The sequence below is a fragment of the Stegodyphus dumicola genome, chromosome 1 (genome assembly GCF_044657685.1).
Source record: "Stegodyphus dumicola isolate Sdum_Otavi_A_Nest chromosome 1, ASM4465768v1".
Classification (NCBI taxonomy): domain Eukaryota; kingdom Metazoa; phylum Arthropoda; class Arachnida; order Araneae; family Eresidae; genus Stegodyphus; species Stegodyphus dumicola.
Window position 1 is genome coordinate 241,008,255 of NC_140768.1, and position 17,121 is coordinate 241,025,375.

The 17,121-nt window shown below is 30.2% G+C and overlaps 1 protein-coding gene across 1 annotated transcript in view; it reads right to left on the bottom strand.

Annotated features, from left to right (window-relative positions):
* Positions 1-1,786: 1,786 nt before the first annotated feature.
* The window catches only part of brp (ELKS/RAB6-interacting/CAST family member bruchpilot), a 403,233-nt gene continuing 387,898 nt past the window's right edge, over positions 1,787-17,121 (bottom strand). The window contains exon 14 of the mRNA XM_085826816.1: positions 1,787-16,343. The gene's annotated coding sequence lies outside the window, so the exon portion shown is untranslated. The remainder of the gene's footprint in view (positions 16,344-17,121) is intronic.

A 17,121-nucleotide genomic window follows, 5' to 3' on the forward strand; every position in this document is an offset into this window, starting at 1 on the left:
CTGCAGGATATCCGCTGCGTCTGCTCTCAGAGAAGCGGCGAGATGACAGGCCTTAGCTTGGGAATCCCATCCATTCGCATCCGCAACGATAGAAAATTGTGTCCTATACACCTGCCAGGAGGTCTTCCCATCATATGTAGATAGTTTCAGAACGGAACGAGCAGGCATCGATAAAAATTTGAAACCTTCAGAATTGTTTCCTACCGTCGCGATGCACTTCTTTAGGCTGTCAACTTCTTTGGCGACGGCAGCAGAAACCCTATCATCAATTTGTTGTTCGACGGCAGAAACTCTTTCTTCAATTTGTTGTTGGAAGGCCGAAACTCTTCCTTCGACTCGTTGCTCCACAGCCGACACTCTATCTTCTATTTCATCTTTGACAGAAGAAACCTTTTCTTCAATTTGCCCGACTTTATTTTCGACAGCTCCTATTCTGTCTTCCATAGTCTCAAATTTACTTTCTATTACGCAGGTTATTTCTCTTTTCATTTCGTCTTGACCTGCTTCAATCTTTTCTTGTACAGCTTTTATGTCTTCTTTAAAAGTTACTTGACCAGCTTCCAACTTTTCGTGAACGGCTTTCATTTCCTTTTTAACGGATCTTATCTCTGCTTTAACAGAGTCTTTCATATCTTCTTTAAATGATGCTTGGCCAGCTTCCATCTTTTCTTGGAATGCAGCAAAAGCATAATGAGCTGTCTCAATTGTTCTTCCATCGCTCTTGTGATTGGCATTCAAACCCCACTCCTGACACCAAAAATTGTTGCGTGCGTACGGGTTCGTTATGAAATGAATGCACAAGTCCGATGAAAAATGAACAAAAATTTATTATTATCACAACAAAAATGCTTAAATTTTCTCAAATTATCATGCAGTATTACAATATCTCACAGTAGTTATCTTTTAACTACTCAAATATCCAATAGAACGTAATTCAAAACAGGTAAAGAACGCTAATCTGCGAATTCGCTACAATCAACAAGAGCAGTTTTCTAAACAACAACAAACTAAGCAACTACTACAAACTGAGATGTTTTCCTCCTTTTAAACGAGTCTTTTATTCTGTCCTTACGTACAGATAGCACGCAAAAAAATCGTTAAATTGCATTCGATAGCGGCCAAAATGGATATTTTCGTTGAAATATGCTGCTTGAATCTTTTTGCGATTACAATGCTTCCTTTTTACTTCGTACAAGGAAGTAAAAATTCATTTTTATAATATAATAAAGTTTAAGGTAACCTCTATTTTAGTGCAATAAAATTCAGTTTCAGTAAAGTGTAAAGTTCTTTTGTTATTTTTTAAACATTATACTGGATTACAAATAATCTTGTATAAGTTAAAAAGAATTTATATGGATTAAATGGATAATGTTTAATATTTGTTATTATATGAGGGTATGTAACATAACTTGCATCTACAAAATTATCCTCTGATAATCACAGTGAAAAATATTTAGAGATTTTATATGATTGACCTCCCAGCCCTCTCCCCTTCCACCAATCCCTACGAGAGGACTTTCGGCTCGCCGCATATTTAGAGTACCGCCATTCCGCACCGACACTATAACTTACAAGCATCCATGTCTTCTCCGAGATTCGAGCCCCCGCCTTTCGGTGTCGTAGTAGGCTCCCCTAACCATTATAACGTCTGGGCGACAAGTTTTGTTATTATGGTGAAGAAATGTGGTTTAACTTGCATTTAAAAATTATCCTTTGGAAACCCCATGATTTCCATTATGAATTATTTAGTATGACAAAAGGAGACCAAAGAAAATGAAAGCAAAGATTATTTCAGAGAATTTTTTTTATTTCCATATTTATTACACAGAATGATGCTGAACAAGATTTGTTTTTTGTTTCATTGACAATGAATGATTTGTTTCACAGTGAAATTTTAATAAGAACTACAAAACATGATATGACGAAATAACAGGCCAGTTCACATCATTCCTAGAAACACCAGATTTTAGAGGAATATTACGTCCACTACATTTAAATCTGGAAACTTCATTTAAAGTTATATTACACAGTCAAAGTACCAACTGCTGATGGATTTTTACACTTTTCCGTGTGCTAGGGGTCATTATTACTTACAAAAGAAAATTTTGAAAAACTTTTTTTTTAAAATTGATTATAAATAATAAAATGCCATAAAATTTGAAGCTGGATACCTGTTATTCGAAATTCTAATATTCGAAATTTTACACTTTTTTAAAGTACAGTGAAAATAATCGGAATTTTGATATGATATTATGTTAGAAATTTTCCAAAATACTTTGAATTCCAAATACTTTGACTCAAATATTTTTCCGAAATACTTTGATTTCAAATTGAGAATAAAAATTTCTGTAAGCTTTTAGATGAGAAAATAGCTAGATGAGTGGATTAATAATGATGAGTAATAATATTTGTTTCCAATGGCGGTAAACTTCATTTACGGTTTGCTATATTTTTTCTTTATACTTTGTACAAGAAAAATTGTCAAAAATACTTCCACAATTCCACCATAAAAATGGTCAAGGAAAGAAATCCTTGCTTACAAGAATAAGATTATGTATTATAATATTAAGATTACTATCAGTAATCTTAATTAATAATGAAATGTCAAGAAAATGTTCTTACTCGTAAGAAATATAAACGCATCGATATATAAGCGCGTCAATTAACACAAGCGATCCTAAAAAATATAACATTAACAAATGCATTATTTCTGGAACTACGGTAGTTACTTTAGAACTATAATTTCAATTCGAAGTGTTTTTTTTTTGTAATTTTAAGCTTTAAAGTAAATTTAAAATATTCGAAATCAAATGTTTCGCATAAATTTAAAATGCTGAAAACAAATTAACTTTTCAATATAAATTTAAAGATTCCTGGAAAATCAAAACTTTATTTCATTACTTATTACTTTTTATATTATTACAGCAATACCATATAATGCAACTAACAGCACTGCTGCAACAATAAGAGGGCATTTTGTTACATTGTTGTTCTTAGACAGCAAAAGAGCATTAAAATTCATACCAATACCAAATGGTATATATAAAAGGGTTTTGATGTTGGATTACTTACTGTAATTATATCACAGCTCAGACTATACATATTTTAAGCAAAATGTTTAATTTAATCAATGATCCTCACCTCGAGATAAGAAAGGTAAAACTAGTGTTATTTGTTTTTCATTTTGCGCGGAATAATTTCCTTCCCTGAAGGCTGCTGTTCATCATTTTAAACTAGAATCCTTCAGCATAAAATGCCCTACGATTTTAAACATGCTATTCCTAACTGCTGGTTTTAAAATTCATCCTTCAGGATAGCAATATTTATGTTTGTTGCGATATAAGTAATATATTGAATTATTTGATATTTGACGTTTAACTAAAAATAAATACCATGGAGCAAATGCAATCATCAGTCACTGGAAACTAAGAAAAAAATTAATATTTTTAGTATTTTGGCTACATTTGTGCACATCTATGATCCAAACTTCTGTTTTTTATAAGTATTTCAGATAAGAGGTATCCAACCGTACAACCAATGGACTCATTTATCAAAATATTCTATAGCATACCATGAGACTATATGAGCATAAAGAAATAAAATTGGCAGTTAAACTTCTTTAAAACTGTTACTCGATATATTTACCTAGAAAAGTAAGAAGTTTAGAAACTATACCAACTTTTAAGATTTTCATTTTAGTAGAAAAGACAGAAGTAAGAATTATGTAAATTATTTTAAGAGCATTTTTTAACCTTAATTATAATAATGCTATGAACGTTGAGTTTTCACTGCATTTGTTCTATACTTGTTTTTGATTTTTAAGTCAGAATTAATTGACCTCAAAAAACCTGAATGCATTAAAAATTTCTATAAAATAAATTATAGAATAATTTCTTAAGCTACTCTCATAGCTTGACTAAACAGTTTTTTTCTTTATCAGCAAACATTTTGAGTACTTAAAATACTTTTATTAAATATATAACACAATAAAATGTCAATTTTCGAAAAACTGATCTAGCGAGATGATAATTTTAAAAATTAACTACAATTTTATTTAATTTTTAATCTATTGTTTAGTGCTGACCTTATTTTGTACTAAATAAATTTCGTCTCCGTAATTAAGAACCACAAAATTTCGTTCTATGTCGTCTTATGGTTAGAGTTCTATTAAGTAACAGTTTCTGATCAATTATAAAGTATGCTTCGTATAAATAACTTCTCTACATCAAAAACGCAGCATTTTATTCCAAATATGATTTCCCTGGTTCTCATAGTAAAATTATTAAAAAATTCTTTATTTTTAAAAAGAAAATTCTTATCTGTTATATAAACTCGTTGATTTCACTTAAAAATTAACTGAGTACATATTATATATGAGGAACAGATTAATAGTGACATAACGCATTTATAATACATTAGATACCACAAATACAGTTTCTGAAAGAAACTTCAATTAGTAGAATTACGTTTCTCAGTCAGATGATCTTCTGATAAAATGTTACTCAATAATTCAATTTATATAAATTTATTAAAAGCTTAAAACATGTAGTTATGAACAAAACAAGCTATATTCTTAAAGTATTAAATAGTAAATAAATATAAACCTAATTTAAGCGGTTTGTTAGTTAAAAATCAGCAATATCAAACAATGCATCTTTTCAAAATACAAAAAGTTCTTTTGAAAATGGTCATTTAATAAATATTTATGTTATCATTTCAAATTGAAATACATTTATATTCGCGTATGGATATAACCTCATAAGATATATTTGTATGAGGTTTGCATTATATGTACTATTGCTTTTGGTAGAATAAATATTACATGCATACATCTGGAATGTGCACACCTACATGCATCCACAGTAGTAGTATTGCCCTCAATGAATTAATAATGTATTTAAATAGTCCGCAAAATGTGAATAGCTAAACATAATACTCAGATAAAAGCAGATTATAATGAAAGTATGAAAATAAAGGGAAAGTTACTATTAATTAAATTTCAAGCTGCAAAAAGGAAATTGAGCGAACAGCCGATTTTTCACGAACAAATGGAAAATGAATAAATCCCAGAATGCAGTCTTTCTAGTCAACAGTAAAATTAAGAATATTCTTTAAGAAAAAAACAATAAATTTCGGACCATATTTAGAATAAATTATTCGGCTGTTCGCTCTAAAAGTTGACCGCAACCAATAGATGTACTTTCGAATGTTAATTAGAATCGAAAGAAATAGATAAAATATACTACTTAAATATAAAAGAAGTGACCCAATGTGAATACTTTCTGTTGTATCCACACATATACACAAAAAAATATTTTTATAAGTATTTAATGTGGCATTGTTTTAAAAACACTTTTGTGAAGAAATCAACTAATAAAGAAATTCATATTTGAAAAAGGAATGTTGAAAACTAGTATTAATTTATAAAATAAATTTAGATAATCTACGAAGCATATTGACAAATTAATATTTACATATAATTTTTAAATAAAAATATTTTAGATATTCATGAAATAAAAGTAAATGCAGATGTAAATGCTATTTATAAAATAAAAGTAAATGCAAACGATTCACAGAACCCAAATTTGCTTAAAAATAATTACTTATACTTTATAAATAAAATTATTTTAAATATTTATAAAAAGCAAATGCAGACGTAAAGTATTACTCATAAAAGTAATTGTAGACGTAAATGTAATTTATAAACAAAAATATAGATAATTAACCGAAACATATTGATACATGAATATTTACATTTAATTTATAAGTAAAATTGTTTTGAATGTGTAAAAAATAGAAGTAAATGTAAATCTTTAAAATAAAAGTAATTGTAAATAGTTCTGTGGAGCATATCAATATCCAAATTGATATCATGTTTACTTTACTCATTCCTTTTAAATAAAAATCTCTTGTATCTAAGCTGAAAGCTCAAATAGGGCGATGACATGAAGTTCCAAGATTAAAAATCGAAAACATAGAAATAGTATAAGAACGAACACACGGAATTATAAAAAGACTTTATATACTAGGAAGGAATTTAATTTAAATTGAAAGCATTACGCTCTGGAATACCGAAGTTTCTTTTTAGAGAATCTTTGGAAAGTATTTCAATTCATCATATTTTTCACACAAAACTATTACATACAAGGGCCAAATTAAGTTTCTATTCTTCAAGAGGTAAAATTTGAAATATAGCCAAATATGTCTTAAAAATTAGGAAACTAAAGATAAGTATATTTTGGAATTTTTTTTATATTAAACAAACTGTGGGAGAAACAACAGTGAAAAACCTAATGAAATGAAACATGAAAATTTAATTTAGTATGAATTAAAAAACATTAAGGTGAGTTTTAAACAGGCTACATTGATACTATTTTTTATCATATGCAATAAGTTCGTATTCATTACCATAACAAATAATATTCAAATTAATGTTACTAAGAGAAATATTATTTTCTCCATTGATATTCTGGAGGTCATAACTAGCTATGTAACATGAAAAATACTTTTTCAAAATCTCATTCATTTTCACGCTAAAAATGAAAAAGCATTTTTAAAAAAGTCTTCAAATCCTACTAACCTTTTTTGACCGCACCTGTTTTGATTTTTGCATAGCTTTCAAACGAATTTAATAAAATCATAAAAAAAATTATCCATACTATACTAATTGGTAACTCCTTGAAATGTAAAGACACTCAGACAATTTATGCTGTATCGTAACTACTGAGTAGAAAACTCAAACTCAGATGTAGGTTTGAAACAAAGCTTTTTATTTACTCATCAGCCTGACGATTACACTACCTAGTAACAACAACAACAACAAAAAATTCCGCAGCCTGAGGGAAATTGAGGACAAATATTCAAGTCAAAATATTAAATACAAAGTAAAATGCGCTTGCTAAGCTTTGGCCCAAGTCTCAGTTTTTCACGAAACAATTACGGCTAGCAAAACTTAAGTCGATTTAAGTAATTCATTCGCAGGGAGATATAATAGAGTAAAGATCAGGGATAGCTGCCAAAGCCTGTTTCTCGAACTCAATAACTTTGTGCTCAAATACATTAAATAATCTGCATCCTTTGAGGAACTAACGGAAAGAGAAGAAAAAGTACAGACAAAATAATAAGATAACTATTTAACTTATATAAAATACTAGAAACCTAAGATATTTTTTGTTAATTACCCAAACTAGGGAAACTTAATGGCATATTTAACTTCAACATTTATTTCTTTTATTAACACTTAATAAACTATTTTAGGGCTACATAATGCCACATAAAGAGGAGTGAATTCAGAAACTACTTCTCAGATAAAGAAAACTGGCGAAATTCGTATAAGAGTCTCATACAAGGCTTATGCAAACCTCATACATGGATATGACTCAAAGCTATGATATCCATTGCTTAAATCATAGTTTCCCAAACTGTTGTTTTTTTTGTTCCTTGCTCTGTTTCGAGTTTTATTTCGTTCGGTGTTCCCTACTCCTGCAGCAACGATATATTAGTTGTAGTTTGAATCTGGTCTGTAGGCATTGACTGAATATGCATACAAGTTTTAGGTATTTACTGCACTTGCACTAAATCAAATTATTAATCAGTCACGCAATACGCAAAAAGAATGATAGCAATTAAAGAATTTTTTCAGAACGTTTATGGTAAAGAACAGTAAAACATGCACAGGTTCTTGGTACAGTATGCGCAGCAGTATAACAGCAGAATACTATATAAAGCGCATACTACTTGGACGTGCCCGGAAATCACTGCAAGTACGGATTTGGGTCATGGTGTTTTGAAAATAGCCAACAATACACTAGTAAAATCCGATGTCTTGGACCAGAAAAATAAGGCTTTTTGAAGCATGGACCATTTTGTGTAAAGGATTGATTGAGATGATTTGGTATTATTCTTGTAAAGATGCGTGATTGCAATATTCGTGTGAATCATGTGAAGGTTTAAAAATTGTTTTTAAGTAATCAAAATTTCCAAAGCGTGTTATTATTGCTCACTTGTATCTCGACCTCTTCGTTCAGCCCAAGCGATCAGTAAGGCGTCCTTAAGATCTTCTCACAGTGGCGATAATGCCCACATTGGGAAACTACGATTTAAATAATAAAATTTACATAAAACGTGGGAATTATATGTGTACTTTATGTAAACACGAAAACGTTTCATTGTAATTACGCATCAAGAAAGAAGAGTTTAGTATCTCCGAATAAAAGCAAACTTCATTTTCATATCTCATACGAAATATGAGTCAGAAGGATGCTCTTTCTATTACTGAGAGATGCTCTGAAAAGATAGTTGGACTTACCAACAGACAACTTTAGAGCTAATAGAAGAGCCAATTACGTATATAGAATTTATAATAGCTTAAAACTTTTAATGAAATCAGATATAATTTTAATTTGAAGATATTCATGTATCTAATCGAAACAAACTACTGCAGCGTGATAAAACAGAGTTCTTGCTATGTTTAAAAATTAGGCAATGCTCATTTTGTATTATTACAGTTCAGCGCACCCTAACAATTAAGGCAAAATTCATATTCTTTCACTTCATACAAAAATAAAGTTTTATTTTAGTGTACATAAATCTGTATAAACACCAATAAAATATAATTTATTAAGGAATGAAAATATAATAATGTAAATAATTTTATGCTTCGTTATTTTTTAAAATACTGGATTTCATTTAATATAGTATTGTTAAAAGTGCTAGAGAAAATAATACTAATGCATATCATAAACATGGTTGACGAATAAATTGATTACATAGTAAAACACATAGGAATGTGTCTCCATTAATGTAAACACAGTTTTTAAAAGTAGTACACCGATTTTTCAATCTTTGATCTGCAATGATTCCCAATCTATGACCTACAACGATTCCTAATTTTTGTCTCTTTAATGATTACCAATCTTTGATCTATAAATATTAAAATTTTTAATTCACATCACTTTCCAGTCTTCGATCTACAACGAATCGCAGTCATTGACCTACAACAATTCATAATCTATGATCTAAAACATTGCCTAGCCTTTCATCTACAAAAATATCCTTGACTTGAGCCCATCTGAAAATATAACCTGATGCCAGAAAATTTCATTTAAAATTACAGTGCATAAAAATTTACAAATGAAGAAATATGAACATTGTTAAAAATACCAAAACAATGAAAATTGTATTTAAGTAACAAAAATGTTATTGTCTTTCAAAGTACGAAATAAAAGAAACATGGGTAGTCTAAAATGTATTGGGCCTTTTATCCACGAGATAGCGTTAGTGTCCTAAATCTCAGAATATATGCCTTTCAGAGCGTTAGATTGACGTCATTTGAAATCGAACATTTGCAGCTAGAAAATGCGCAAAAGATGTTGGAATTCTTGCACTCAGATATAAGGTATTGGGCCGTAAAGATGAATGAACTTTTCGTAAAAATGCGCTACATTTTAGAATTTGGTTTTGGTAAAAATCGAAATGCTGTGCATGCCCATGAAGAAATTTGTGCTGTTTATGGGCAAGTTAAGTTATAAATAGCAACAGCCAAAAGATGATTCAGTCGCTTTCGTTCCGGCAGTTTGAACGTTCAAGATGCTTCTTGCAAATATTCCTTTGAAATTCAAGATGATCGCTTCATGTTGCTTAAAATGCTCCAAGATATCCAGATGTTCCAAGATGCTCCTTGCTGCAGACAGAATGATAGACTCGAATCTGTACTGTCGAAATCAGAGGGATTGTACTTAGCAACTCAGAAGAAACTGCTGGAACTTGTATTGAGAAAGGATATCGCTCACCACTCTGGCAACGGCAGACCGCATACATTTTGAGACTCGTCAGAAGTTGAGAAAACGTGCCTGGGAGGGTACCGTAAAGCCGGGCCTAGCACCTCAGACTATCATTTGTTTCGGTTTCTACAAAACTCCCTGGATAGTGTTAAGTTAGTTTTAAAGAGGCTTGCGAAAACCACTCTTCACAGTGTTTTCTTATCAGAAACCACAGAAATAGCAAAAAGTCATCGAACACAATGGTGCACATGTGGTTTCATAATGTTATGTTCCAATAACAACGAATCTGTTCTCAATTTCGTCCTCGAAAGGCTCGTTTACGCAATATAAATCAATAAAAGATTTTTATGATTTTTTATTCGACGTATATATTTTTCAGATTTATTTCATATTCGTATTTAATAAAGTAACCAAAAATAAAGCAAGGTTATCTATAAAACTTCTTTTATTAGTATTTGAGGTGCATCAAGATACCTTAATCCTCTTTCAGGACCTACTTAAGTTTAAACGTTTTGACATTTTATATGTGTTTTTCCTTCGACATCAGATGTAGTTTACAGAGGCGCCAGTTTTAGAATTAGGCGCAATTCATTCTTACTTCGGAGCTAACTTTAGGGAAATCTTGCATTAATTTCAAGTGAATTTAAACTAGATTACTTTATTTCGAAAACAAAAGTTTGATAGAAGACTTTTCAGCGTTTTTAAGAGAACATTATAGTAATTAAAACCATGACCTAAACTTTTGTTAAGGCAGGGCTTAACATTAAAATCTTGGGTCTCTTCATTCATTAGACAGAAATCACGGATTGTTCGTTGATCATATATCATCATCATTTTTTTTGTTGCTTTCGCCTACGACTGGACATTTTTGCATTCGTTTATTGTCAGTCTCTTTTCTTTTATCTATTATGTTTGCTTCTTGTAGGTCTTTGCCATTTTTGTATTACTGCTCTTTTTAGTTTCATCCATTGTTAGCTTCTTTGCTTCCATTTATTGTTGGTCGTTTTGCTTTCATTTACTATTAGTCCGTTTGCTTTCCCTTATTGCTGATTCTCATTGCTTTCGCATGCCTTTTGACTATTTCCCCCTTTTATTTTATACATCCTGTAGACAATCCTCTCATTATAAGAACATAAGCTTGCGAAGGCTGGTGCTCGTATCTGAATGTAATTTCTATGGTGTTAACTTTTATATAACTTTGTCAGCGACAAAATGAGCTCTACCGTACGTTTCGTTACTGTACGTTTTTTAATTATCTTTTTAATTTTTATAAAATCTTAGATCGGATAATTTTCAACTAGAAAATATAGGCCAGATTCACAAATCTGAATCTCGAAAAAGATACTTTAATTTTTTTAAATAAAATTTATAAAAATTGGATAACACATTTAGTGTGAATCTCAAATAACAAATGTAGGGTTTATATTTATTTTAACTAACATTTATTTTAAGTTTAAACTATCTTTCCTGTCAAGCCTTACTTTCCCCTGGAACTGCCAATGCCAGAGTATGTAAATTTTAGTAGAACGCGCAAGGATTCAAATTATCAGCGGAAGTATTCTGAGTTAAATAGAAAGGAAACGAGTTCGAAGTGTGCTTTTCTTACTTCACGAGCGCGGAGGTAGTTAGTCAGAAATTGAAGAACCACGCGTTTCGGCCTGTGTGCTTGCCTCGGCAAATTGTTAATCTTTCAACGTGGTATTCAGAGTTTGCTGAATTATCAGCGGTATTTTAGAACGCGGTGAGGTTAGTTACGTTTAGAGAGCCTCGTAGTTAGTCACTTGTTATTATCTCTTTAGTTTCTTATTTTTATTTTACCGCCGGGTCGGCGTAGTTTGTGAGCGTCAAGAGCACGCAATTGTAATTTCTAAAGTTGAATAAAAAGGGACTTAAACCCTTCTCAAGACTCTGTCTAATTTCCAGTTTTCTGCAGTCGCCACTTTGTTGCGTGCAGGTTGGAAGCGCGCAACTTTACACAATATATAGTAGAAAATGATTCACACAGTAATATTTAAAACAACGGCGTTCGCTACAAAAATGTTAATGAACAACTATATATCCAATTTAATGTATTCGCTTATAATTTGTCTCCTGTTGTTGGTCATAGTTGGGAATTTTTTTTTTCAAAATATGATGAATAAATAAATAACTAACAAATGACAACTGTATAATATGTGACGATAAATGTATGTACACTCAGATCTTTGAAATCTATAAAATTATAATCTATATAATCAGAAATGATTAAAATTATATAAAAATCTATCTAAACCAAAAAATTAGGAAGGTTAAGAAAAAGGCAAATGGATTTTAAAATTTTATACTTGTTATTAGAAATTTTTTTATGTAATTAATAAAACGATTTGCTTTTTAATTTAATGATTATTTACCTATTATGATGGTTGACTAGACATTATGTTTTGACGTTATGTTGACTAGACACATGGTTTCTAAGCATATTCCAAACTTAACTCGCTTTTAAGCATCTATTAATGTTAATATTTTCTGTTTATATAGATTTGAAATATTTTCTAAACACGTAACATCATGATACATCAATTTCTACTTATTTAGATTGACACCAAGGATCTAAGCAATGTCCAGACTAAACAATGCACTCATAACCTAAGTAATATATTTATGATTTTCATTCTTAACAGCTCTGCTTCATTTTTTGCTGTAAATTAGAATTCTTTCGCAAGATCTTAAAACTCTGTAGAATTTTCATTTTTATTACACCCGAACTTCGGTATTTATTTATATTGCACGCCAAAAACTAATATTTTGTATCATTCAATCAATTTTAGCCCTCCGAGAAATGAGCATTTGATCATCATTACAATTTAAAAATTTAGAATAATTATCATAAGATCGTCATGAGTACAATTTTAACTCTGCTTTATATAGTAGTAATAAAAATAAAATATATTAATAATAGTGTTTATAAATTTAAATTTTTGCAAAATATATTTTAGCAGTTATATTCAGTAATAGCATTACTTAAAACACCTTATAATCTCATACATTATGTTACATTTAATCAGTTAACCAATAAACCATACTTAATTACTCTATGTTGTACGATTTGAGCAATGAAGGAATGTTACAAAAAGTAATACCTTAATATTCATGTCTTATTTATTTTTTTCTTAATATTACTTTTAATTATGTTTAATGAACAACATCAGCGATGGTTATTAAATTAACCCCTGGTTATTAAAATTATTCAATAATGCACTGATGTATTAATTGTATTTTTCAAACTTAATACACAGCTTCATATGAAAATACAGTCAAATTCCGCTATAGAGAATAAATATAATAAACGAACTTTTTATAACTTTTTGAAACGAACAACAAACCAATTTCTTATAACTTAATGTTATTTTATACGGCTATAACGAACTTCCAGCTGCATGAAAATCTGGTAAAACGAACTTCATGAATATCTTGGGCTGAAAATAATCTGTATGTTTTAAAATTTTTCCCAGAATTTCTGCAGTTTTTAGCTGAAAAATTACTAGCCTTTAAATTCGTCCTGTTTAAAGTACTGGAAAAACGAAAAACTCCTTCAGGTTGCTGTTATTTTATCTTCATTCCCATCTTTCTCTGTGTTCTAAGCAAAATGCTATGCAAATCAGGTGTAGCTCTCAACCTTTGGAAAACCAGGGCACACAAAAAGTATACCTTAGGGGATCCTACAGTGCCCCGTACTGAGCCAAAGAACCATTGATTCATTAAGACAAAGGGCTTAAATCGTTCTTTGATGCCATTGCAGTTCTTTGATTGAGCAGTCAGATAGCACTTTGCTCAAGGCTGATGCTTATTCATATTGTAAATTTGTATTTTAGAAGGAAATGTCTAACTGGAGGAATGGTTCTAAATCATGACTTTTATGCTAAGTAATATTTTGTATTAAATAAGGACGTATGGTGAAACTGAAAAATAAAAAATAAAATTTGTAACTGTACGTAATAATAATTGCAATTGAATTTATATATTCTTTTTCTACACTAAAGTTACTATTAACAACTTTGGGATATGTGACAATGCTAATGACTCTTTCTGTATGATATATCAATACTTTTATACATTATTTTGTGAGATGATCAATTTTCTTATTAGATCGAATATAGGTAACCGAATTTTCGGTTCTAGTTCGTTATAACGGGGATCAACTCTGTAATAAAGTTTGCAGCCGATTTTATGCTTCTGAATGCTCAACAAACTATAAATAAAATTATTCTACTACAAAATAAAAATTTTACTTTTTTATTAAATTAGATCTGATGTAATCAATGTATAAAACATTTATGCATTTTGAGTTCAGTTTCTCAAACAAAATTTAAGATACCAATTGCCATTACACAATTCTATATTTTTGCGTATGCCTCTAAAAATACTATACAAAATGTTATATTTTATTACTGGAAACTTGCATACCATAATAATGTAATAAATAATGCACGTTGTATAATTAAAAAGAAATCAGGAGCAGCTATTGATTTGTATAATTTTTTACTTCATCATTTGTTTTCGGAGTTTTTTCCTTCTTCCATTTTTTTTGTCATGAGTTATTTCCTAATTAAAGACGTAAAATTTAGAAAATTTCAGCTCCTCCTTTCTTTCTCTTTTCTCTCTCTTTATTTATTTATTTATTTTTTACAATCTATAAAACAAAGGAATTTTTAATTTACTGTTGGTTATATGTATGGAGTTATCATCGAGATAAATATTTTACATTAATTTTTACAGAAATTTTGAATGAGCTCTGAGAATAACGCATTATTTTTTCGCTGTATATTACTTTAAAGTCTACTAATTTCTATTTAAGGGAAATGAAAGTGAATTTTTAAGTCACATTGAAACCTTTAATTCTGAAGTTTTGATTTTTGAAATTATTTCCTGATTTGAAATTAATTAAATTTTGTTTTTTAATGACGCTACATTATTGCAGATTACGTTTTATATTTCTGGAAGAACTAGAAATAGACTGAAAAATGACTATTCTCTGTTTTGGTTCACATTGCTGTTAATTTACTCTTCACAGATTACTTTTTGTATGATTTACATTTATACACGTTGAAATCGACAAACGTTATACAACAAAATTGCTCAGATATTAAAACAAACACGCTTCAAACAGTCAGGTAGAGGTTATGGTCCCAGATTCAGCCGACTGTCACATACATCAAAGAAAAATACAAAAAATGACGCATAAAATTAATGTCATTTATGCTTGCGACCAGCGTCTTTGGCATAACATTTAATACATACCTCACAAAGTCAAAGAAACCTCAAAACATACTAGCTTGCTTTCTGGAAAATAGTCAAGCAAATGTTAATATCTGACAATGTATGTACAAATATAAAACTGCTGTTAGCTTAACTTGTAACATCACTTAAATTTAACAGTATATAAGGTAAGATTAAGAATTTTAATTCTTAACATATTTGACGCAATAAAGCAACTATGTGGTTTTAATTCAGTGCAAACTAGATTTTAAAACCCGTAATAAACTGTTAGGGCAAATAATTATGTTTACTATACAAATGCATCAAGTGTACTTATACGTTAATGTTTTGAATTTTGTGACAATTATACTTAATAAGTGCAACAGAAGGTGTAACATATATCATCTGCATTTATAAGAACTAATCGTTATGAATCTACATTGATTTTTCATTAATACTTTTATTAGCAATCAAGAAGTTAGTAATTCTGAAATTTTTAATTGTAATTAATGAGTACTTTTTCAGGTCAACTTATAACAATCACAAATTCTGATTTCAGAACTGTTAAAATTCTTTTCCTAATGAAAACATTTTTTCTATTAGAAAAAGCTTATGCATTTGGGAACGACAGTGAAAATTATTTTTGCGATCAGTTTTGTTACTGATGATTTGCTAATTTATTTATATGGCACATTTGGAAGCGTCTTCACGGATATCAAAGAAATATTCCGTTAAACTAAATAGTTATAACTCTAGTGAACAAAATGAAATATTTACAATCAACAATTTTGCATTTTTGAATTTTGAAAAAATCATGCCTTTTTTTGCGAGTGTCAATAAAATTATCTTAGAAGAATCTAACAGCCTAAATGTTCCAAAATTTATAGAAATGCTCGAAAATAAAGTTGAATGTTGCAACTACTTTCAATTCCATTTGCTATAGAAATAAGGCATATAAATTAATCAACAACCTACTTTAAGTAAATTTACATTGCGGTATACTGAAGCCAACGTTTGCGTTCAGAAACTAAACGTTTACAAGGTACACACTTTGAGTAGACCAGAGCACCACAATGATAATTATGCCAGATAAAACTTCTGGAATCTAGTCGCTGAAAGAACCGCTAATACATGGTTCCATTCACCAGCATATGATTTTTTAATTACAGTCAAGAGATTCAAAAATCAAAAATCACACACGAAATTTATCCAGGCACGGGGATATTCAATGCTCTTGACCACCAAGTCCTAAAAATGTTTGCAATACTTCTCCAAATTTGATGATGCTTTTTTGGCAAGAGACATCTCCAGTCAGGGTCTTTTGCGCTGAAAGAGAATACGAGATTGCATTACTATTTAGAAAAGCAGTTTCAATGTTATAATCTTTACAACAAGATTTTAATTCAAGGACCATTTTTTGAAAAACGTTGGACATTGTAATGAACATTAGTCACAATACAGGATGTTTTACTTGTAGAGATCCAGAGGTATTCATTGCAGTTATACAAAAGAGGTGACTGTTGCAATATATATATATATATATATATTGAAAAAAAAATAGTTAAGGTTTTATTTTACGGTAAATTTGTTGGATGAGGCCAGTTCTTTCCTGAATAAGCCTAACAATCAGAGGTTCAGGGTTTCTGTGAATGTCTAAAGTGGTGCCATTAATTGTGATGGTGATGTTCTTTTGAAGTAGCTAGATTTTTATTTTACGGGAAGATTTATAGATGTACTATATATTCAGCAGTAATGCCCAGATGGTATAATGGTTATGAGAGCCGACTGCGATCCAAAGCGCTCGGGTTCGAATCCCGCAGAAGGCATGGTTGTAACTATCCGCTCCTTCACATAGGAGGCAGCAGCGGTCACCTCTACAATAAAATGGTCACCACGTCTGGCCTTAGGCGTGGCCATTGTCGAATAGGCAAGTGTCCACCATTAAAAAAAATTATCTTCAGTTCTATAAAAATCTGGGTTCAGAGTTTGGTTAGTTAACCATGAAGCAAAATAAGCATGTGCTTAGGGCAGAAAGGCCAGGGAGAATAAAAAAAAAGTGCTTAGGTCCTTAAAAGGAAAGGGGATCCCAAAAAAGTTTCCACTG